We start from the raw sequence: 23,001 nt of genomic DNA, 5'->3' as shown, positions 1-23,001 counted from the left end.
TCTAGCTGGTGTCGTCATTGGACAACGTCACTGTGACATCCACCTTCCTGATTCGCTGGCGTTGGTCATGTGACGTGACTGCTGAAAAACGGCGCGGACTTCCGCCTTGTATCACCTTTCATTAAAGAGTATAAAAGTATGAAAATACTGATGCAAATACTGCCCATTGTGTAGTTATGATTGTCTTTAGGCTTGCCATCCTTCCACTTGCAAGTGGTAAGTGACGCGTATGCCTGAAATGCACTGGGATCACACACACAGCGGCTCAGTCCCGAATCACTGCTCGTGCGCTTCACTCGCGCGCTCTGTGAGCGGCGCAGGGCCGGACTGCGCACCCTCCAGAGGGCACTCGATGTTCAGGGCGGAGTGATTTGAAGCGCAGGATGCCTGCGGAGCCGAGCGTATCCGTGTATTGGCGTTGCTGTGTGCACGCTAATCGTTTTAAAAACGTTAATCTGATGATCCGGTCTAATGTAAACCCTACCATAGACACAGACAACCATTCACACCTACGGTCAATTTAGAGTCACCAGTTAACCTAACCTGCATGTCTTTGGACTGTGGGGGAAACCGGAGCACCCGGAGGAAACCCACGCAGACACGGGGAGAACATGCAAACTCCACACAAAAAGGCCCTCGCCGGCCACGGGGCTTGAACCCGGACCTTCTTGCTGTGAGGCGACAGAGCTAACCACTACACCACCGTGCCACCCCGCAGCGTGAAATTGAAAATCAAATTACTGTAGTATGAAAGAAACAAAGTGCGTAAAATGTATATATTATTTCATTCTATAAAAAATAATTAATCAGATGTGTTTTTACATGGATGGTACTGATACACTGCTAATTATGGAAATGTCATTTTCTCACAAGTGCAAATTATATCAACTTCCTGTTTCTTTTGAATTTCTTGTAAGCAAACAACAGATGCTTACCTGCCCAAGAACGAATGTAAATCCTTGACTCTGCAACATCTCTCCATGATTCAACTAAAGATATGAATTCACTTATTAACTCAACTGCAAAGAAAAAAAGCGAAAATTCTAGTAGTGTGTTAATACATGTGCATGTACATACATGATGAAGTTTATGAAATCTCTTGTTTTTGCTACTATCAACTGAGTGGTGATTTGTGTTGGCATGTCAGTGGTATTATTCCATACACCCTCCTATTTTGCCTCCAGTCTTTTTTGTACACTACAAAATAACACTCAATAAAAGAGCTCTCTTAACCCAAGTGCCACTTCAGCAATAGTTCTTGTAAGTAGTCTCCTGACTTGTACGTACGTATAGTAAACATTTGGCTGACTGTCAAGAGTAATGGCTCCAGTGTGTCATTAGGCACATAGCACACTTACTCGTATAAACCAGAGAGCTGTGCTTCCAAAATTCAAGACCTAAAGTAAAGAAAGAGACAACTGTTTTAATATGCCCAGAGTAATAAAGCAAACATCCAGAAGGCTGATTAATTGGGCTGTTATTAATGTCAGCTACAGATAGACGTAAAGCTACTGTATATTCACATACTTGCAAGTAACGTCAAAGCAAAATAGAAAGCTGGATGTCGGCCATGTTGGTGGATATACAAATGTGGGGTCAAGCGACATTCCATACAAAACATAGTCACGCGTGTACAACTCTCTGTTTTTACACTGCTTTAAGCGTTCCTTTAATTTTGCCATATCTTTGTGCTGTATATGGTTGTGGTCACAACAGTACTCGTGACCATGGCACGTTCCGATTTTTTTAGAATTCCGTCCGTGATTCGGAAAGAGGGCGAGGAAACTCTGAGGCTTAGTACGGAGAGGAGACGAGCACGGCTGAACGTCGACAGGGCTGATCTAACAGAGGCTAAAACCAAAACAGCTCGTGTTTGCAGTAATTATTTTATCTCGGGTGAGATTCAAAAGCTTTCTCAATAATATCATGGAAGAATTTTATTTCATGTTGCTAGAATTTTGCTATAAAATGAGCGTTCTTTTGTCGTGGTTCACTTGGTCATTGTTATAATTTTAACACGTGTATTACCATTTTGCTTCTAGGAGCGCCAGCAAAATTATATGATAGAAACAATCCAGACTGGGCACCAGCTCAGAAAATGGGCCATGTTTTGTCCAAGGTCAGACTTGATTAATCGGTAGCCAAACCAGATAGAATGTGATATCTGGGTACTCGATGGTCAGTAGAAGCGTCTTATCTTCAGAAAAGTCTGACTTCTTTAAATAATATGGGTCAAAACCACACATATCTATCTTTTCTTTGTATCAACTCTTCGCTCGACTGTTCAAATCGTGGTAATAGTGAGAAAATTCAGTATTGTTTACCGACATGCTTTCAGCGGCTGCCGTCCTAGTTGCTTTGTATATCCACCATCATGGCGGACGCTCATGACATAGCACATTTTGATCATGTGGTTGCAAGTCATCTATGCCAGAATTTCATGCAACATTTAGTTTTCTTGAAGTAAACGACCAAGCAGTTGTACAGTAAGTTCCTTAACCATCAAACATTACATGCTACCAAACAAGCAGGATCATTTGACCACACAACAAACAAGGGTGGGTTTCCCAAATGCTTCTTAACGCTGAGAGTATCTTAATCAGGAGAGAGAGCATTCATTGAGCTGCTCGCTCTACCATTTAACGATGATCTTTGTGCTACGGTGCTTTTGGGAAACTCACCCCAGACTATCAATGAGCTGATGAGGCAAGAAACAGACATGTAAAGTCAGCATGTTCTTTTTAAAGAGCAGGCCAGAGAGGGGAATTTGTGACACTAGCAGAAACTCATCCTTCCCACAGTAATTTCACTGAGAGTTTTTATTACAGATTATTTTTAATACAGTTAGGTCCATATATATTTGGACGCTGACACAAATTTTGTTTTTTTTTACCTGTTTACTGAAACATATTCAAGTTATAGTTATATAATGGACATGGACATAAAGTCCAGACTTTCAGCTTTCATTTGAGGGTATCCACATTAAAATTGGATGAAGGGTTTAGGAGTTTCAGCTCCTTAACATGTGCCACCCTGTTTTTAAAGGGACCAAAAGTAATTGGACAATTGACTCAAAGGCTATTTCATGGGCAGGTGTGGGCAATTCCTTCATTATGTCATTCTCAATTAAGCAGATAAAAGGCCTGGAGTTGATTTGAGGTGTGGTGCTTGCATTTGGAAGATTTTGCTGTGAAGAAAACATGCGGTCAAAGGAGCTCTCCATGCAGGTGAAACAAGCCATCCTTAAGCTGCGAAAACAGAAAAAACCCATCCGAGAAATTGCTACAATATTAGGAGTGGCAAAATCTACAGTTTGGTACATCCTGAGAAAGAAAGAAAGCACTGGTGAACTCATCAATGCAAAAAGACCTGGACGCCCACAGACGACAACAGTGGTGGATGATCGCAGAATAATTTCCATGGTGAAGAGAAACCCCTTCATAACAGCCAACCAAGTGAACAACACTCTCCAGGAGGTAGGCGCATCAATATCCAAATCTACCATAAAGAGAAGACTGCATGAAAGTAAATACAGAAGGTTCACTGCACGGTGCAAGCCACTCCTAAGCCTCAAGAATAAAAAGGCTAGATTGGACTTTGCTAAAAAACATCTAAAAAAGCCAGCACAGTTCTGCAAGAACATTCTTTGGACAGCTGAAACCAAGATCAACCTCTACCAGAATGATGGAAACAAAAAAGTATGGCGAAGGCGTGGTACAGCTCATGATCCAAAGCATACCACATCATCTGTAAAACACGGCGGAGGCAGTGTGATGGCTTGGGCATGCATGGCTGCCAGTGGCACTGGGTCACTAGTGTTTATTGATGATGTGACACAGGACAGAAGCAGCCAGATGAATTCTGAGGTATTCAGAGACATACTGTGTGCTCAAATCCAGCCAAATGCAGCCAAACTGATTGGTCGGTGTTTCATAATATAGATGGACAATGACCCAAAACATAAAGCCAAAGCAACCCAGGAGTTTATTAAAGCAAAGAAGTGGAATATTCTTGAATGGCCAAGTCAGTCACCTGATCTCAACCCAATTGAGCATGCATTTCACTTGTTAAAGACTAAACTTCAGACAGAAAGGCCCACAAACAAACAGCAACTGAAAACTGGTGCAGTAAAGGCCTGGCAGAGCATTAAAAAGGAGGAACCACAGCGTCTGGTGATGTCCATGAGTTCAAGACTTCAGGCAGTCATTGCCAACAAAGGGTTTTCAACCAAGTATTAGAAATGAACATTTTATTTACAATTATTTAATTTGTCCAATTACTTTTGAGGCAGCACGGTGGTGTAGTGGTTAGCGCTGTCGCCTCACAGCAAGAAGGTCTGGGTTCGAGCCCCGTGGCCGGCGAGGGCCTTTCTGTGCGGAGTTTGCATGTTCTCCCCGTGTCCGCGTGGGTTTCCTCCGGGTGCTCCAGTTTCCCCCAAAGACATGCAGGTTAGGTTAACTGGTGACTCTAAATTGACCGTAGGTGTGAATGTGAGTGTGAATGGTTGTCTGTGTCTATGTGTCAGCCCTGTGATGACCTGGCGACTTGTCCAGGGTGTACCCTGCCTTTCGCCCGTAGTCAGCTGGGATAGGCTCCAGCTTGCCTGCGACCCTGTAGAACAGGATAAAGTGGCTAGAGATAATGAGAATGAGATGAATTACTTTTGAGCCCCTGAAATGAAGGGATTGTGTTTAAAAAATGCTTTAGTTCCTCACATTTTTATGCAATCATTTTGTTCAACCCACTGAATTAAAGCTGAAAGTCTGAACTTCAACTGCATCTGAATTGTTTTGTTCAAAATTCATTGTGGTAATGTACAGAACCAAAATTAGAAAAATGTTGTCTCTGTCCAAATATTTATGGACCTAACTGTAGCTATCACCCTTTAAAACACTTTAGCAAGAGAAATAGCACCAAATAAGTTGTTCTGTGGATATGGTTGTTGTTGTTGTTGTTTTTTAAACCAGACTCTACTAGATGTTGGGAGAATGAGGGACTTCTTAAAGCCTGAGTTAACCATGAAATTCAAATAGTAAGTTGAATTAAGAACACAGTAGCATCTATCAAAGGCCAAGCTGGTCACAAAAAGATGATTCTGGTTTTATATGCTAGTCTGGAAAACTAAAAGGTTATTTACCTCAAATTTTTAATCTCATTATTATTTTAACACAGATAGCTGTGGTTTTATAGGGCACCTATGTACACAGTTTAATTTATCTCATCTCATCTCATTATCTGTAGCCGCTTTATCCTGTTCTACAGGGTCGCAGGCAAGCTGGAGCCTATCCCAGCTGACTACAGGCGAGAGGCGGGGTACACCCTGGACAAGTCGCCAGGTCATCACAGGGCTGACACATAGACACAGACAACCATTCACACTCACACTCACACCTACGGTCAATTTAGAGTCACCAATTAACCTAACCTGCATGTCTTTGGAATGTGGGGGAAACCGGAGCACCCGGAGGAAACCCACGCGGACACGGGGAGAACATGCAAACTCCGCACAGAAAGGCCCTCGCCGGCCACGGGGCTCGAACCCGGACCTTCTTGCTGTGAGGCGATAGCGCTAACCACTACACCACTGTGCCGCCAGTTTAATTTATATGTAAACAAAAAAAATCAGAAACATAAGTTATTCAGGTCTGCGTGTGAAAGCAGAGACTTGTGCATTGTGACACATAGTGTGTGTGTGTGTGTGTACTGGTTATTCTCACAGTCCTGTAGGGACTGCTATTAAAGTGATAAGATAAAAGTTGTGTATGCAGGCTGGTCTGCTTGGTGCACATGAGGGTCCCCATGATGCTAAGCAGATAGCTTTTGAAAGTCAAGGGAGAACTTACATCAACACACATATCCCTTGCAAGAAAAGTTTCAAGAGTGTTAATGTTTACTTCCAAAGCACAAAAAAACAACAAAAAGACACATTTCAACACAAGCTTTGTATTCTACAAGCTATTATATAAGCATATTGAAGAAATGAATTCCCAAATATATTTTAGATTTTATTGAAATGAGTCATTCACTCATCGGCCACTTTAATAAGAACTTGTTCTTGATTCTAAGATTCTTGTTCTTGGTTGCAGGAGTGGAACCCAATGTGGTCTTCTGCTATTGCATGTTGAGATGCTTTTCTGCTCACTACGGTTGTAAAGAGTGATTATATGAGTTACTATATCCTTCCTGGCAAAAAAAAAAAGAAAAACAATCTCAAACCAATCTGCCCATTTTCCTTTGACCTCTATTATCAGCAAGGCGTTTCCACCCACAGAACTGTTGCTCACTCTGTGTTTTTTGGTTTTCGCACCATTCTGTGTAAACTCTAGAGACTGTTGCGTGTGAAAACCCCAGGAGATCAGCAGTTTCTCAAACACCCAAACCAGTCCATCTGACACCAACACCCATGCCACAGTGAAAGTCACACTTTGAGATGACAATTTTTCTCGCTCTGAGGTTTGAAGTAAATATTAACTGAAGCTCATGATTTGTATCTGCATGATTTTAGTATGCATTGTGCTGCTGTCAAGGGATCGGCTGATTAGATAACGGCATAAAACAGCAGATGGATGGGTGTACCTAATAAACTGGCCGGTGAGTGTACATACATCCATACATTATCTATACCACTTACTGTATCTGTCGGGGGAAGCTGGAGCCAATCCAAGCTGACTTCAGGTGAGACGTGGGATACACCCTGGGCAGGTCAACAATCTGTCACAGGGCTAACACAGAGACGAATAACCATTCACACCTCATGGCCTAATCCACATGTCTTTGGACTGTGGGAGAAAACCCATGCAGGCACGAGAAGAACATGCAAATTCTACATAGAAAGGCTCGAGTCAGGTGCCAAATTCAAACCCAGAACCTTCTTGCTGTGAGGCGACAGTGCTAATACTATGACTATTAACTGACTAACCACTGCACCACCATGCTGCCTGTTAGTAATACATCTCATCTCATCTCATTATCTCTAGCCGCTTTATCCTTCTACAGGGTTGCAGGCAAGCTGGAGCCTATCCCAGCTGACTACGGGCGAAAGGCGGGGTACACCCTGGACAAGTCGCCAGGTCATCACAGGGCTGACACATAGACACAGACAACCATTCACACTCACATTCACACCTACGGTCAATTTAGAGCCACCAGTTAACCTAACCTGCATGTCTTTGGACTGTGGGGGAAACCGGAGCACCCGGAGGAAACCCACGCGGACACGGGGAGAACATGCAAACTCCACACAGAAAGGCCCTCGCCGACCACGGGGCTCGAACCCGGACCTTCTTGCTGTGAGGTGACAGCGCTAACCACTACACCACCGTGCCGCCCGTTAATAATACAATGAAAGTCAAAATGAAATCACAATCAAGTGTTTTTTCCCGATAAGACCATGTTTATTGTTAACTTGATTTGCGATATATTGATCGTGTGTGAGCTAAACTTAGAATTTAGACACTCCTTGAAAGTCAGAGGGCAGTTTGATGCACTGGGATGATATGAGCAAGACCTCTGACTTTATTTCAAAATTAGTCAACTTTCTGTCAAGTCCTTAAAGGTAGACTGCCTTTCAGATTTTTCAAGTGTAGGTCATAAAAAGAATTTTCCCTGACACCCAATTATTTTTGTTTAGTGGACCAAAAACTACTGAATTCGAATCACAGGCTTCCAATTTTATTCGTTTTTTTAAATAGAACAATTAATGAATTTAGAGCCACGTGGCCCTAAATTCTCCGCTATTTTGTCCTGCTTCACCATGACCCAATTCAAGATACTACGTCATGCATCATGTGGTGGGCTTTCCCCATTCACGCAAGGCACTGTGGGACACAAATTTGAAACAGGAGAGAAAAATGGCGGACGTGAGTGTGCGAATTAAACTGTAAAGACCGACTACAGTAACAGAAAGAGAAGAAAAGACGTTATGTTGCGAAGGAAAGGAAACTCAGGACCAAACTAATAAATATCGGCGGTCAGCGAGCACCTCGGTGTGATCAGCTGTTCGTTTAGCAACAGAATGATGTAACCGTCGGTGCACGGTCAAGGTAAACCTGCGTATGCGCACACGGACTTCTTCTGCCTGCTTGACTGCGTGAAGCGAGTGATTTGATGCACATTATTTGCTCGGGAATCCCCTCAAATTAAATAACTTCCCAGTCACAGAATGGCCTGATATTTTGTGAGATATTACAGAAATAAACATATATCACAATGACCAAATTTCAGAGGGAACTAAATTTCACTGATTTTATGAAATCGAAAGGCAGTCTTGCTTTAACTCCTGCACATTTCACATTTCTTCCATCTTCCTCAATAAGCAAACGCCTCACACACTTTCAGGTTATGTTCACAAATCAGTGTCCTAAAATAAACATGGTGGACGAATGTTCAGCTCAACTTTGGGTCACTCATCACTCGCTTGTCTTTCATGCATGATTTTCACATTGTGGTTTCAACAAGACAATAGGTATCTTCCCACTACATGGTGCTGAATGACAAATACCTAACGTGTTTAAAATCAGGTCATCCACTACTGAGCTGAGTAGAACAGAGGTGTTAAGACTGGATTTTGACATGTTACACAATGCAGGTTCATCTGGTAAGCAGAATTTTTAAAAGAATATGTTTACTGGGGGGCAGCACAGTGGTGTAGTGGTTAGCACGGTCGCCTCACAGCAAGAAGGTCCTGGGTTCGAGCCCAGTGGCCGACGAGGGCCTTTCTGTGTGGAGCTTGTATGTTCTCCCCATGTCTGCGTGGGTTTCCTCCGGATGCTCCGGTTTCCCCCACAGTCCAAAGACATGCAGGTTAGGTTAACTGGTGACTCTAAATTGACCGTACGCATGAATGTGAGTGTGAATGGTTGTGTGTCTCTATGTGTCAGCCCTGTGATGACCTGGCGTCTTGTCCAGGGTGTACCCCGCCTCTCGCCCGTAGTCAGCTGGGATAGGCTCCAGCCTGCCTGCGACCCTGTAGAACAGGATAAGTGGCTAGAGATAATGGATGGATGTTCACTGGGCTTTGTTTATGATATCAAGGTTAGATTTAGAAGAAAAGGAAGTATATTGAAGATGAAAAACCATGAACCCATCTGCCCCACCCTTACAATCCTTACCAAGCAGTGCTTATATAATGAGATGAGACAAACACCATAAACTAAATATAGGCTTGGTAACCAGGCGAGCAAAGTACATAAGGTAGTAAAATCAGAAGTGGTGACATCATCGAGATTATCAACACATGTACAGGTTCCAGAAGTCAGATTACATTACATTACAGGCATTTAGCAGACACTCTTATCTAGAGCGATTGTAAAATACACCCAGAGCAGCCTTCGGAGCAGTTGGGGGTTCGGTTCCTTGCTCAAGGGCACTTCAGCCCTTCCTGCTGGTCCAGGGAATCAAACCAGTGACCTTTTGGTCCCAAAGCTGCTTCTCTAACCTTTGGCTTCCCTCATGGAAAGACTAGTCTGAAAAGTTAATTGTACAATATGCTCTATAGTTTTGACTTTTGCTGAGAATGAAAACCTGACATTTTGATCTGCTGTGTAATGTAATGTACGGGGTGGAAAAACTGCACTAGAGAAAAAGAACTGAGCACCGCTTGAGGAAATTTCATTTCTCACTTTGCAGCGTGCAGCCCTGCTTACCTCGAAGCTGCAGTTCCTGTCACATGATCATTCAATCAGTATCAGAGAGCTGTCAAACCGAAGCCTGTAGCCTACAGCTTCTTTCAGCTCATGCGGCATGAACCTGTGTTTCCAGCTTGCTTACTCAGCTAGACGTTCTCACAGCTCCTCTTAAGGATTAAAGAGAGACAAAAACAGAACCAAAAAACATGGCAAAGAAACTAGACAGAGTTTTCTCAGACAGGGGCCTAGGGGCCTGTCTGGTTTTTTGTTGTTGTTGTTGTTGTTGTTGTTTTTTAACAGGGAGTGACCAGAATGCTCATATGTTGCTCTTTGATGGGTGTGATGCCTTTCGAGTTCAAAGGTCAGCGTCAGGTTCAGACTGGCCTTTTTGTTTGAATACACAACCGTCCACACCCTTTCAAGTAATAAGACACCTAAACAGCATTAAAAAATAGCATAATAATTGCAAAGCAATAACTGGAATAAATTTGGAGGTTAACGTATGACATTACTCAAGAACTATAGAATAGAATAGAATAGAATAGAATACCTTTATTGTCACTATACACATGTACAATGAGATTAAAGCATCTCCAATAACAGTGCAAACAGCGTGGAGAGAGAGAGAGAGAGAGAGAGAGAGAGAGAGAGAGAGGAAGGGGGGGAGAAAAAAAAGGGGGGAGTAAGGTGCACAGTATGAGGTGTATGTGTTGTGTTACACATTATGGAGTGAGGTATTGCATATATAAAGTATTGCACAGAGACAGTCACATTATAAATTATTGCACGAGAGAGTCACATTATAAGATAAAATATTACACATTATGAAGTATTGCAAGGTAAGGTAAGGTGCACAGGCTTGAGGTGTACGTGCTGTGTGTAAGGTGCACAGTCCTGAGGTTGCGTTTCACATTATGGAGTGTGGTATTGCGCATTATAAAAGTATTGCATAGAGAGTCATCTTATAAAGTACTGCACATTATAAATGAGTAAAATAGTAAAATAGTAAAATAAATAGACTATAAAGTCAGAGCATATCCGAGTTCAGGGCGGTTATGGCTTTTGGAAATATAAGAAATGCTGTTAAATATATATAGTAGCAGTCAAATGTTTGGACACACATTCTAATTCACTGTTTTTTCTTTATTTTTATGAATTAAAAGACACTTCATGTCTTAAAGTAACGATGGATGTTGTTTCTCTTTACTTAGAGCAGTTCATGACATAATATGGATTACTCCAGTTGTGGAGTTTGATTTACTCATCGCTGTTGGGATGTAAAGAGAATTCCAAGAAAAATAACCAAAAAAAAGGTGTATAAAAATGACCTACCCTAGCTTTAACTGAAGCTCTTGAAGCTGTGTATCTGCATGACTTTTATCCATTGTGCTGCTGCTACATGACTAGCTGATTGGATAATTACATGAATGAGCAGGAGTAGAGGTATTTACATGCAAGTTAGGTATAATTGTTACTCCTGCATATTGTACAATATTGTACATGATCGTCCAAAACTGCTAGACACAATTTATTTTATTATTAACAGTGTTATGTATAAGGTTATTGTTATCAGTATTGTGTACAACTGCCAATCACTATACCGTAGGTAAGTCTTATTGCAGCGACCGGTAGGAAAATCTTACCAAAACTAACCATGCTGAACTTTACACATTGCAAAGCATTTCAGCTGCAAATAGCCTCCTTCCTGCAAAACCTTTCTAACAGGAAAGAAGACTGAGAAAAAAAAATAGTACACATAAAACCAGCACGCTTATGTTCCACTTGTAAACTGCTGCTTTTGACCGCGATGGCAAGAGATACAGTGTGGTTACAATTCTAATTTCAAAGCCACATTGAAGCTATTCAAACAACAAATCAACAAAAGCCACCAGATATTCTTTTTGACATTTCTGACAACTAGTTTTACATTGCTAAAATATTTGCTAATACAGTTCATAACATTAAGTTATTCTATCGGTACTTTTTTGAGATAAAGTGAGCTTACTTTTTTGTCATGAAAACTTTGTCTCATCTCATCTCATTATCTCTAGCCACTTTATCCTGTTCTACAGGGTCGCAGGCAAGCTGGAGCCTAACCCAACTGACTACGGGCGAAAGGCGGGGTACACCCTGGACAAGTCGCCAGGTCATCACAGGGCTGACACATAGACACAGACAACCATTCACATTCACACCTACGCTCAATTTAGAGTCACCAGTTAACCTAACCTGCATGTCTTTGGACTGTAGGGGAAACCGGAGCACCTGGAGGAAACCCACGCGGACACGGGGAGAACATGCAAACTCCGCACAGAAAGGCCCTCGCCGGCCACGGGGCTCGAACCCGGACCTTCTTGCTGTGAGGCGACAGCGCTAACCACTACACCACCGTGCCGCCCATGAAAACTTTGTGTGCAATGTAAAATTATTTTTAAATAGTAATACTATAGTGATATAAAGTTCACAAGAAAATATTAATCATACAAGTGTTTGGGAAATCTTTTATTAATTTATTAATCTATCAATAATAACTCCCAAGAGCTGTCGATTCTGGACTTACATTCATCACTCATATAACTGCATAAGATTTACCAGAAGTTTTACTGTGATTAAATTTAAAAAATTATAGAGGTTTCTAAATGGTATGTTTTAAGACGAATAACTCAATAATAATCTGGGACACTTAACAGTTATTCCACGAAATCGAGTCGTATATGAACTGATAGCCGATGAGGCGCGTAGCACTGAGTTGGCTGTAAGCTATGCATGACGAGATTGAGTGGAATAACTGTTTTACTCTATCCACATTCACTGGATTTTCAGAAACCGAGCATATTTCTTTTTATTTTTTGCAAATTTGATAAATAAAACTGTGGCAGCGGGGGCGTGGTCAAGCACCGGTCTGTGACAGGAGGGCGGAGTTGGGGAAGGTAAGTGGCAGAATCGCTTCACCTGAGTGTCATTAACCTGTGTTTTGTGTGTTCTCCCCAGTAAACCGCCCTATTTAAGGAGGGAGAGCGAGAGCAGAGGAGAGCATCCCCGGACGAGACGCTGTGTGTGTGTGTGTCTCTCTCGCTATTTTTTGAGCATTATTGTAAACCTGAAAAGTGTGGCAATAAAGCCGAGAGCTAAACCTGATCTCTGTCCTGCCGTCCTCTGTGCTCCACCCACACGCAATCTTCGCTACAGTGGTGCCGAAACCCGGGATCGTGGAGCACCTGTCCTGCAGCCCCATGGAATCCTCCCCGTTCGCGGACTTGGTCCACGCCCTCGCCACGGCTCAGCAGAGCCAGCACCAGGCGCTCGTCACGCTCCGGAAGGAGCAGGAGCGCCGCTTCGAAGCCCTGGTGCTGGCTCAACAGGAAGACCGTGAGGCGTTCCGGCGCCTCCTCGCGTCGGCGGGGTCCACCAGCGCCCCGGCCGCGGGCCCATCTCCCATCACCTTGACTAAGATGGGCCCGCAGGACGACCCCGAGGCGTTCATCGCGTTGTTCGAACAGGTCGCCGAAGCCTCGGGATGGCCGATGGAACAGCGCGCGGCGCGCCTCCTCCCCCTCCTGACGGGAGAGGCGCAGTTAGCCGCACTACAGCTCCCCGCCGACCACCGGCTGGCCTACGCCGACCTTCGCCGGGCTGTCCTCCAGCGCGTGGGGCGCACGCCGGAGCAGCAGCGCCAGCGCTTCCGCGCGCTGCGAATGGAGGAAGTCGGCAGCCCGTTCGCGTTCGGCCAGCAGCTCCGGGACGCCTGCTGGCGGTGGCTGAGGGCCGAAGATCGCGACGCCGAGGGGATCATCGACCAGGTGGCGCTGGAGCAGTTCATCGCCCGCCTACCCGCCGGAACCGCGGAGTGGGTCCAGTGCCACCGCCCGGCGTCGCTGGATCAGGCCGTAGGACTGGCGGAGGATCATCTGGCGGCTGTCCCGGCGGCAGGACAACGGATGTCATCTTCTCTCTCCTCTTCTCTCTCTCTCTCTCTCCCCCCTCCTCCCGTGTCCCGTCCTCGCCCCATTCCCCCACCACGGAGGCGGGGGCCGGCCCCACCCCAGCCGGCCCGCCGCACCCGTGGTGCCCTCCCATTTCTCCCTTCTGTGTCTGTCTCTCCCCCCCCTCAGGTGAGTGACCCTCAATCCACAGCTGCAGAGGGGAGGCCCGGGCCGGTTTGCTGGCGCTGCGGGGAACCGGGCCACCTGCAGCAACAGTGTGCCGCGATGGAGGTGGGGGCGGTGGTGCGGATCCCCGACGCGCCAGAGGCTGCCCTCGATCAGGCCGGAGCATATCGCATACCGGTAAGTGTACAAGGGGCGACCTATCAGGCGTTGGTGGATTCGGGTTGCAACCAGACCTCGATCCGCCAAAGCCTGGTGCAAGACGAGGCATTGGGGGGAGCACAAGGGGTGAAGGTGTTGTGTGTGCACGGGGATGTTCACTGCTACCCGTTGGTGTCGGTCCACATACATTTCAGAGGGGACAAATCTATAGTAAAGGCGGCGGTTAATCCTCGCCTTACCCACTCTTTAATCTTGGGGACTGATTGGCCGGGATTCCGGGGGTTGATGGCACACCTAGTAAAGAGTGGGTCCTGCCGGTTAGCCAGGGGGGGTCCCGGTGTCGTTTTGGCTGGAGCTGCGGTCGCAGAGCCGTCTACGTCATCTCCGCGACAGAGTGAGGAGCCCCCGGCCCCTCCTCTTTCTATTGGGGAATCCCTCGCGGATTTCCCACTGGAACAATCGCGAGACGAAACTCTGCGACACGCGTTTGACCAAGTGAGAGTAATCGATGGTCAAACGCTCCAGCCGAACGCCACCCCGACCTTCCCCTATTTTTCCATTTTAAAGGATAGGTTATACCGAGTGACGCAGGACACTCAGACGAAGGAGCGTGTCACCCAGTTGTTAATTCCAAAGAGCCGCCGGGAATTGGTATTCCTGGCGGCTCACTTTAATCCCATGGCGGGACACCTCGGGCAGGATAAAACACTCGCCCGGATAATGGCCCGATTCTATTGGCCGGGGATTCGTGGCGACGTCCGTAAGTGGTGTACGGCGTGCCGCGAATGCCAGTTAGTAAATCCAGCGGCCATTCCAAAAGTGCCCTTGCGCCCCCTACCATTAATCGAGACCCCGTTTGAACGAATTGGGATGGATCTCGTCGGGCCATTAGATCGGTCAACACGAGGGTACCGCTTTATATTGGTTCTGGTGGACTATGCAACGCGATACCCGGAAGCGGTGCCTCTTCGCAATATCTCCGCACGTAGTATTGCAGAGGCCCTCTTCCACGTCATCTCCTGGGTCGGAATCCCGAAAGAGATTCTGACTGATCAAGGCACCTCGTTTATGTCACGAACACTGGCCGAACTGTATGGGCTACTGGGTATTAAGCCGATCCGCACCAGCGTGTATCACCCACAAACGGACGGTTTAGTCGAACGGTTCAACCGCACCCTCAAGAATATTATCAAAAAATTCGTAAGTGAGGACGCACGTAACTGGGATAAGTGGCTCGAACCCTTGTTGTTTGCAGTGCGAGAGGTCCCCCAAGCCTCCACGGGGTTCTCCCCATTTGAATTACTGTATGGGCGTAAGCCGCGCGGCATCTTAGATGTACTGCGGGAAAATTGGGAGGAGGGACCTTCGCAGAGCAAAAATGAAATTCAATACGTTATGGATCTGCGCGCAAAACTCCACACGCTCACCCACTTAACTCAGGAGAATTTGCGGCAGGCCCAGGAACGGCAAACCCGCCTGTACAACAAGGGCACGCGCCTTAGAGAGTTCACTCCGGGAGATAAGGTACTCGTCCTGTTGCCCACGTCGAGCTCCAAATTAATCGCCAAGTGGCAAGGGCCCTTCGAGGTCACACGGCGAGTCGGGGACGTCGACTATGAGGTTAGGTGAACGGACAGGGAGGGGGCGCTACAGATCTACCACCTCAATCTGCTGAAGCTCTGGAAGGAGGAGGTCCCCGTGGCGTTGGTGTCGGTAGTTCCGGAGAAGGCGGAGCTGGGGCCGGAGATCCAAAAAGGGTCATTGGCATCTCACACCTCTCCGGTCCCCTGTGGAGACCACCTCTCCCCGACCCAACTCACGGAGGTCGCCCAGTTGCAGGCCGAGTTTTCGGATGTGTTCTCGCCCCGGCCCGGACGCACCAACCTCATAGAACACCACATAGAGACGCCCCCGGGGGTGGTAGTGCGTAGCCATCCTTATAGATTACCCGAACACAAAAAAAAGGTGGTTCGGGAAGAACTTCAGGCCATGCTCGAAATGGGCATCGTCGAGGAGTCCCACAGTGACTGGAGCAGCCCGGTGGTCTTGGTTCCCAAGGCCGACGGCTCGGTCCGGTTCTGTGTGGACTATAGAAAAGTCAATGCGGTGTCTAAATTCGACGCGTACCCAATGCCTCGTATTGATGAGCTGCTCGATCGACTAGGCACGGCTCGCTTTTACTCGACACTGGATTTGACGAAGGGATATTGGCAGATCCCCTTGACTCCATTATCCCGGGAAAAAACGGCCTTTTCCACACCGTTCGGCTTACACCAGTTCGTCACACTTCCGTTTGGGCTGTTTGGGGCGCCCGCTACGTTTCAGCGGCTGATGGACCGGATCCTCCGGCCCCACACCTCACTAAAAAGGGGGCGCCAGATCCGGTCCAGTGGACGGAGCAGTGCCAGCGGGCTTTCTCTGAGGTAAAGGCTGCACTGTGTGGGGGGCCACTTTTGCACTCCCCTGACTTCTCTCTCCCCTTTTTGTTGCAGACGGATGCGTCGGACAGAGGGCTGGGGGCCATTTTGTCCCAGCAGGTGGGGGGAGAGGACCGCCCCATGTTGTACATCAGCCGGAAGCTGTCAGTGCGTGAGGGGCGCTACAGCACTATCGAGAAGGAGTGCCTGGCCATCAAGTGGGCGGTCCTCGCCCTCCGTTACTACCTGCTGGGGCGCTCTTTCACCCTCTGTTCGGACCACGCGCCCCTCCAGTGGCTCCACCGCATGAAGGATGCCAACGCGCGGATCACCCGTTGGTATCTGGCGCTCCAACCTTTCAACTTCAAGGTGGTCCACAGGCCGGGGGCGCAGATGGTCGTGGCGGACTTCCTCTCCCGTCAAGGGGGGGGGGAGTCGGCTGCGGGCCGGACGGGCGCCCGGCCTGAGTCGGGCGGTGGGGGTATGTGGCAGCGGGGGCGTGGTCAAGCACCGGTCTGTGACAGGAGGGCGGAGTTGGGGAAGGTAAGTGGCAGAATCGCTTCACCTGAGTGTCATTAACCTGTGTTTTGTGTGTTCTCCCCAGTAAACCGCCCTATTTAAGGAGGGAGAGCGAGAGCAGAGGAGAGCATCCCCGGACGAGACGCTGTGTGTGTGTGTGTCTCTCTCGCTATTTTTTGAGCATTATTGTAAACCTGAAAAGTGTGGCAATAAAGCCGAGAGCTAAACCTGATCTCTGTCCTGCCGTCCTCTGTGCTCCACCCACACGCAATCTTCGCTACAAAAACCTTTATACAAAACGTCTAACAAAATAATTTCCGCTTAGAATGTAACCAAATGACAGTAGCAATTTGTGAAAAATGTGATGATAATAATTCTTTAAAAATTTTTTTAAATTACGTTCTTACCATCAAATACTTTCATTCCATATTTTGTTGCTTTTTTGTGTGCATTTTTTGGGGTTTTGTTTTCGAGTAGAGTTTTTATTCTGTCCTCGGTTGCTTCAGCAACACGCGCCGCCATTTTGTTTTTCTCTACTCACGGTATATAAGCTGATATCGTAGTAGTAGAGTAGCCAACCAGAGCGCATGATTGCTCATATCCAGTGAATGTGTCTTTATATTCATCACAGTGCTTCAGAGACAATATGGTACAATGATGCATTTGGGGAAAAAAGTATTCTTTAAAAATACTGGAACAAGTTTGGGTAATTATTAGGTGGTTATAAAACAGTAAATGAATTAATCATTATAATAAAGTAAATAATTGTTTAGCATATGTATGCATGTTCGATATATAATTTCAGTAATCACGCAACCTGAATCATCAGCATCCAACCACAATTTCAGTGTTTCTAAAATACCAGATATTCAGAATTAAATGTTGAAGACCAGGCAGTCAGACAGTCTCCTGACTCAGGCCTCCTACACACTGGTACTCATTTGTGCCAGAGCTGTGAATCAAAATGATGAAGTCTGACCAAAACAGGATGGTGATTTTTTTTCCCTCTTTTTCTTTTTTTAACCGAGCTGCTGACAGCACACTCATGTTGTGTTTGGATCTAAAAGGTAGCTGAACCACCTACATGCACTATATACTACAATAACCAACACTTAGCCATAATTTCCATCTGCCATGCTTTTTCTCACATGTTAATAGCATGCGTATATGACTATATCATATACTGTGCCTCCAATGATTATATTTGAATGGGATCTTTTTGAAGTGACGCTCTACAGAAGTAAAATTTTAAAATAAATTATTTAGATGTTGGGCGGCACGGTGGTGTAGTGGTTAGCACGGTCGCCTCACAGCAAGAAGGTTCTGGGTTTGAGCCCAGCAGCCGGCGAGGGCCTTTCTGTGTGGGGTTTGCATGTTCTCCCTGTGGGTTTCCTCCGGGTGCTCTGGTTTCCCCCACAGTCCAAAGACACGCGGTTAGGTTAATATGGGACGGCCTTGGGCTGAGGTGCCCTTGAGCGAGGCACCTAACTCCCGATTGCTCCCCGGGCGCTGTTAGCATGGCTGTCCACTGCTCTGGGTGTGTGTGTGTGTGTGCTCATTGCTCACGTGTGCATGCATGTGTGTGTTCACTGCTTCAGATGGGTTAAATGCAGAGAGGAAATTTCACAGGTATGTGATGAATAAAGTAGTGCTTTCTTTCTTCTTCTTCTTTCAGTCCAAAGACATGCAGGTTAGGTTAACTGGTGACCCTAAATTGACCGTAGGTGTGAATGTGAGTGTGAATGGTTGTCTGTGTCTATGTGTCAGCCCTGTGATGACCTGGCGACTTGTCCAGGGTGTACCCCGCCTTTCGCCCATAGTCAGTTGGGATAGGCTCCAGCTTGCTTGCAACCCTGCACAGGATAAGCGGTTATGGATAATGGATGGATACTCACACTAAACATATTAAACATCTTGTGTTCATTTTAAATCTACCTTTGTCCAATGATACGATTGCACATTGAATATCACTGACTTTAGGAAATCTCACAGTTTAAACACCAGATCAGATCAGACTGGCTGTTATTAGGACCAAGGAACTGCCCGTGAAGCCTGTGAGGTTATTAGGAAGGAAGAAAAAAAGATGGATAATGGTATAAAAAGATCAGCATAGCTTTGAACCTTCTTAGAAGAACTGTGAAATCCATTAAAACATAGTGGGGGGAAATATGGTACAACCCAGACACTACTAAGATCAGGCCATCCTTCCAAATTGAATTTACAAGCAAGAAGGGAAGTGAAGGGTCTAAGAGGTGAGCTATAATACTGAAGGAGTTACAGAGCTGGCCGGCACGGTGGTGTAGTGGTTAGCGCTGTTGCCTCACAGCAAGAAGGTCCGGGTTCGAGCCCCGTGGCCGGCGAGGGCCTTTCTGTGCAGAGTTTGCATGTTCTCCCCGTGTCCGCGTGGGTTTCCTCCGGGTGCTCCGGTTTCCCCCACAGTCCAAAGACATGCAGGTTAGGTTAACTGGTGACTCTAAATTGACCGTAGGTGTGAATGTGAGTGTGAATGGTTGTCTGTGTCTATGTGTCAGCCCTGTGATGACCTGGCGACTTGTCCAGGGTGTACCCCGCCTTTCGCCCGTAGTCAGCTGGGATAGGCTCCAGCTTGCCTACGACCCTGTAGAACAGGATAAAGCGGCTACAGATAATGAGATGAGATGAGATGAGTTACAGAGCTCATGAGCTGAGATAGGAGAATCTGTGCAGACATCAACAATCATCATGAGCTCTTCACAGATCTGATCTCTATGGCATGAAGGCCAGAAGGAAACCACTTCTGAAAAAAGCTAACATAAAGGTACATCCAGAGTTTGCTAGAAGGCATGTGACAAAATCTGAGAGCTTTCAGAAAAAGATTTTGAGCTATTTGTTCTTCAGGAAAGGTGTTATGTTTAGTGCAGACCAACTACAACCCAACGCCCAGTTAACACCATTCCTAGCATCAAGGATGGTGATGGTAGCATCATGCTCTGGGGTTGCTTTGAGGAATGGGAGAAAATGCCAAAAATTAAAAAGTACAAAACTCATCGAGACACATCTAATACAATTCAAAACTATAATTACTGCAAAAGGACACTGTACTAAGTACTGACCCAAGACGGTGAATGATTATCAATTAATCAGTGTTCAGATTTTTTTTTCAGTAATCCTCTCAATAACGTGCACCATACAGCAAAATAATTTATTCAAATTGCATTTCTGTAGAGTCACTGCAAAATGAGTGTGTGTGTGTGTGTGTGTGTGTGTGTGTGTGTGTGTGTGTGTGTGTGTGTGTGTGTGTGTGTGTGTGTGTGTGTATCCCATTTTACTATACTTCAAAAGACATACGCAGAACCATGGCCTCACTTTTTGTTTATAAATGCCTTGAGACCTCAAGAATGGCACAGGAATAGTTTTAAGCATTAACAATAAATACAATATAGCAATTTTTATGATTAAAGTGATTCATATAGGTAGTGGTCTGAGTGAATGACCTTGACGTCCGTAATGTCACAGCAGGAAGTCTATCGGTCTCATCGCCATTTCCGCTATGGACCCTTTTCAGTCACATGACCTTCGTAAACGCGACCGCCATTTTGGACATGTAGTGGACTTCGGCTCAAATCGGTTTGAATGCGAGGAAGGCGACAAACATAAAAGAAAAAGCAGCGAGATGCAGAAAACTGTATTTACTAGTTTACTGTAATTATGATCTGGCAGCTATTTACACCGGATCCAGTGTAAATAGCTGCCGGAGCCAACGTCCGGCTGGGCCGCGAGCGAGCGCACGCTGGCTCCGCGGCCACCGGCTCCTGCCGGCCGCTGGCTCCTGCCGGGCCGCGAGCAAGCGTGCTCCGGAACCTCGGACGTTGGCTCCGGCAGCTATTTACACTGGATCCGGTGTAAATAGCTGCCAGATCATAATTACAGTAAACTAGAATGGAATGTTAACAGCAATGCAATGCCTTTTCTGGCTAATTTTATTCGTCTTACCTCCAACAAAGTGGTCACTACACAAGCGTTGGTATGCCGCTATCCATCTTCTCCGTCGGTCAGCATCTACCGGGATCCGATAAAATGATAACCCTTGCCTTGTTTGTTGATAGTTACTACATCCAGGTGCACAACAACATAGTGGCATGATGGAAGTCTTGCTGAAAATAAATACTTTCTTTGCTGCCGTTCCTCAATGCTGGCTGTGGTAAACTACTGGTAGTACACGTCCAAAATGGCGGCCGCGTTTGTCGTGACGTCACGTGAAAAGGGTCCATACTAAAACACAGAGCTGACTGCAACTCCGATCCTCCATTTTGAGCTAATTTATCACCATGCCACGTAGATGTGTTGCTGGCCGGTGCAGCAACATGACAGAAGGTGGATTTACGTTGCATTCATGGCCCAAGAATGTTCAAACTGCAAAGATTTGGACGCATTTTGTGAGAAGTTCACGGGCACATTGGGCGCCTACGAAGTGGTCTCTCCTCTGCTCTGCACATTTTACTGAAGACTCGTACGAGACCTCTGATCTGTCGAGGAGCGTTGGCTATAAGCCCGTATTGAAAGAGGGTACAGTCCCAACAATTAAAGAAAAATAAAACTACAAGAAAAGGAAAGTATTTATTTATTTAAACAAAAGTAAGTTCAGTTGCACCAGTTCTCCAGGAGTGTGAGCCGAGGGTTGTTGGTAAAACCCGGGACAGAACAGGACGTGACATATTATCACTTGGGCAGTGACCTCCCCGTGGTTGTTGCTAAAACCGGTGACGTCCCATTCCGTCCCGGGTTTTAGTAATTGCCTGAGCTGAGCAGTAATGGCGGAGTACTCAGTATGGAGAAAATGGAGAACAAGTGGACCAACCGTCTGATTTCTCCACTGGATATGCTTGCCTCAGCAGCAATATCTCGCCCTTATGTGGAAGAAGTGAATGAACGGAGAACTGAACGAACGACTGAAAGTCAGATCGTTTCAAAACAATCAGCCACAAGATCGGCCTTCAAGAAGCAAGAACACAGACGGGTAAGCTCCGACTCTCATTTGGATACAAAACAACAAAACTCATTGTTTACCTGCATTTAGATTAATACATGTAACTTGTATTGTGTGTTTAATTTACTGGTAAAGGATTATTTAATTTGCTTCAGAATGTGATTGTCTCAGTTAATCTGATTATTTAATTAGCCTTTTACGTTTTATCAGTGAAAATGTATGCATGTACATGTATGTTGCATAAGGTATAACACCTATCCTGTTTTAATGAGAGTCAACCCACAATCAATGAAGTCAAATCAGTCTTAGTTGAGCAAGTCGGTAACGGGATTTCTTACTTTCACCATAAATTTTTATTTATATGACTTTGGTCTCCAGCTGTCAAAGGCCTCGGCCTTAAAACTGGTTCCTGCAGTGATGTCATGCACTCAGGGCTGGTTGGCTCAGCGGGGCAGCTCGAATGCCAACTTTGTGGTTGATTTTAACTCTCAAAAAAATATATATATATATATTTTTATTCCTATTTATGCAGCATACAAGAGTCAAGGATGGAGATACTATCCACTCAGAAACGTATTTAAAAATAAAGGTTCTGCATATCTGCTTTAATTTGATGTTGGAACACTGCCACAATCACAGGACATATGTAATATTCCAGTTAAAGCATGCAGTGCATAGAATAACCATGATTTCTACACCTCCTTGTCAAGGGTTCAAATTCTTCTGGCTGCTCGGGGTATTGTGTATCTGTCTGAAGAGTTAGAGCAGCTGCTTCTGGTGTATTAGTTACCAGGAAGAAAGGCTGGCACTTTGCCAGGAGACACACCCTTTCACTGTACAAATATCAGAAAGCTAGTCATCTTAAAACCTCTCTACAGCAGACAAACATTTGTTGCTTCTTGTCAGCTCACTATAGACAGAATAATTCAGAAATATCCAGCGCAACACTTATTTCTGTCATTGTTATCACTGCTATGACTGAAGTGTGCTTTACAGTTTGCCATTCGTTTTGTGATCATGGAGTTACATGTCCTGCTTCATGTGAGGCATCTGTCTTGCATGTTAGAGAAGAAAGGATGTCTGTTTAAAGATATTACTGTGAGCCTGCCAACTATCTCCATTTATTCTATCTACATTCACTGGATATGAGCAATCGTGCGCTCTGATTGGCTACTCTACTACTAGGCTATCAGCTTATATATTGT

General features: G+C 45.7%; 1 protein-coding gene across 1 annotated transcript in view; it reads right to left on the bottom strand.

Annotated features, from left to right (window-relative positions):
• rcbtb2 (regulator of chromosome condensation (RCC1) and BTB (POZ) domain containing protein 2) overlaps nucleotides 1–23,001 on the bottom strand; it is a 134,670-nt gene that overhangs the window by 27,949 nt on the left and 83,720 nt on the right. The window lies entirely within an intron of this gene.

The sequence above is a fragment of the Neoarius graeffei genome, chromosome 17 (assembly GCF_027579695.1).
Source record: "Neoarius graeffei isolate fNeoGra1 chromosome 17, fNeoGra1.pri, whole genome shotgun sequence".
In the NCBI taxonomy this organism is placed as follows: Eukaryota; Metazoa; Chordata; class Actinopteri; order Siluriformes; family Ariidae; genus Neoarius; species Neoarius graeffei.
Note: the sequence above shows the minus strand (reverse complement) of the source record. Positions and strands in the feature narration are given on the sequence as shown.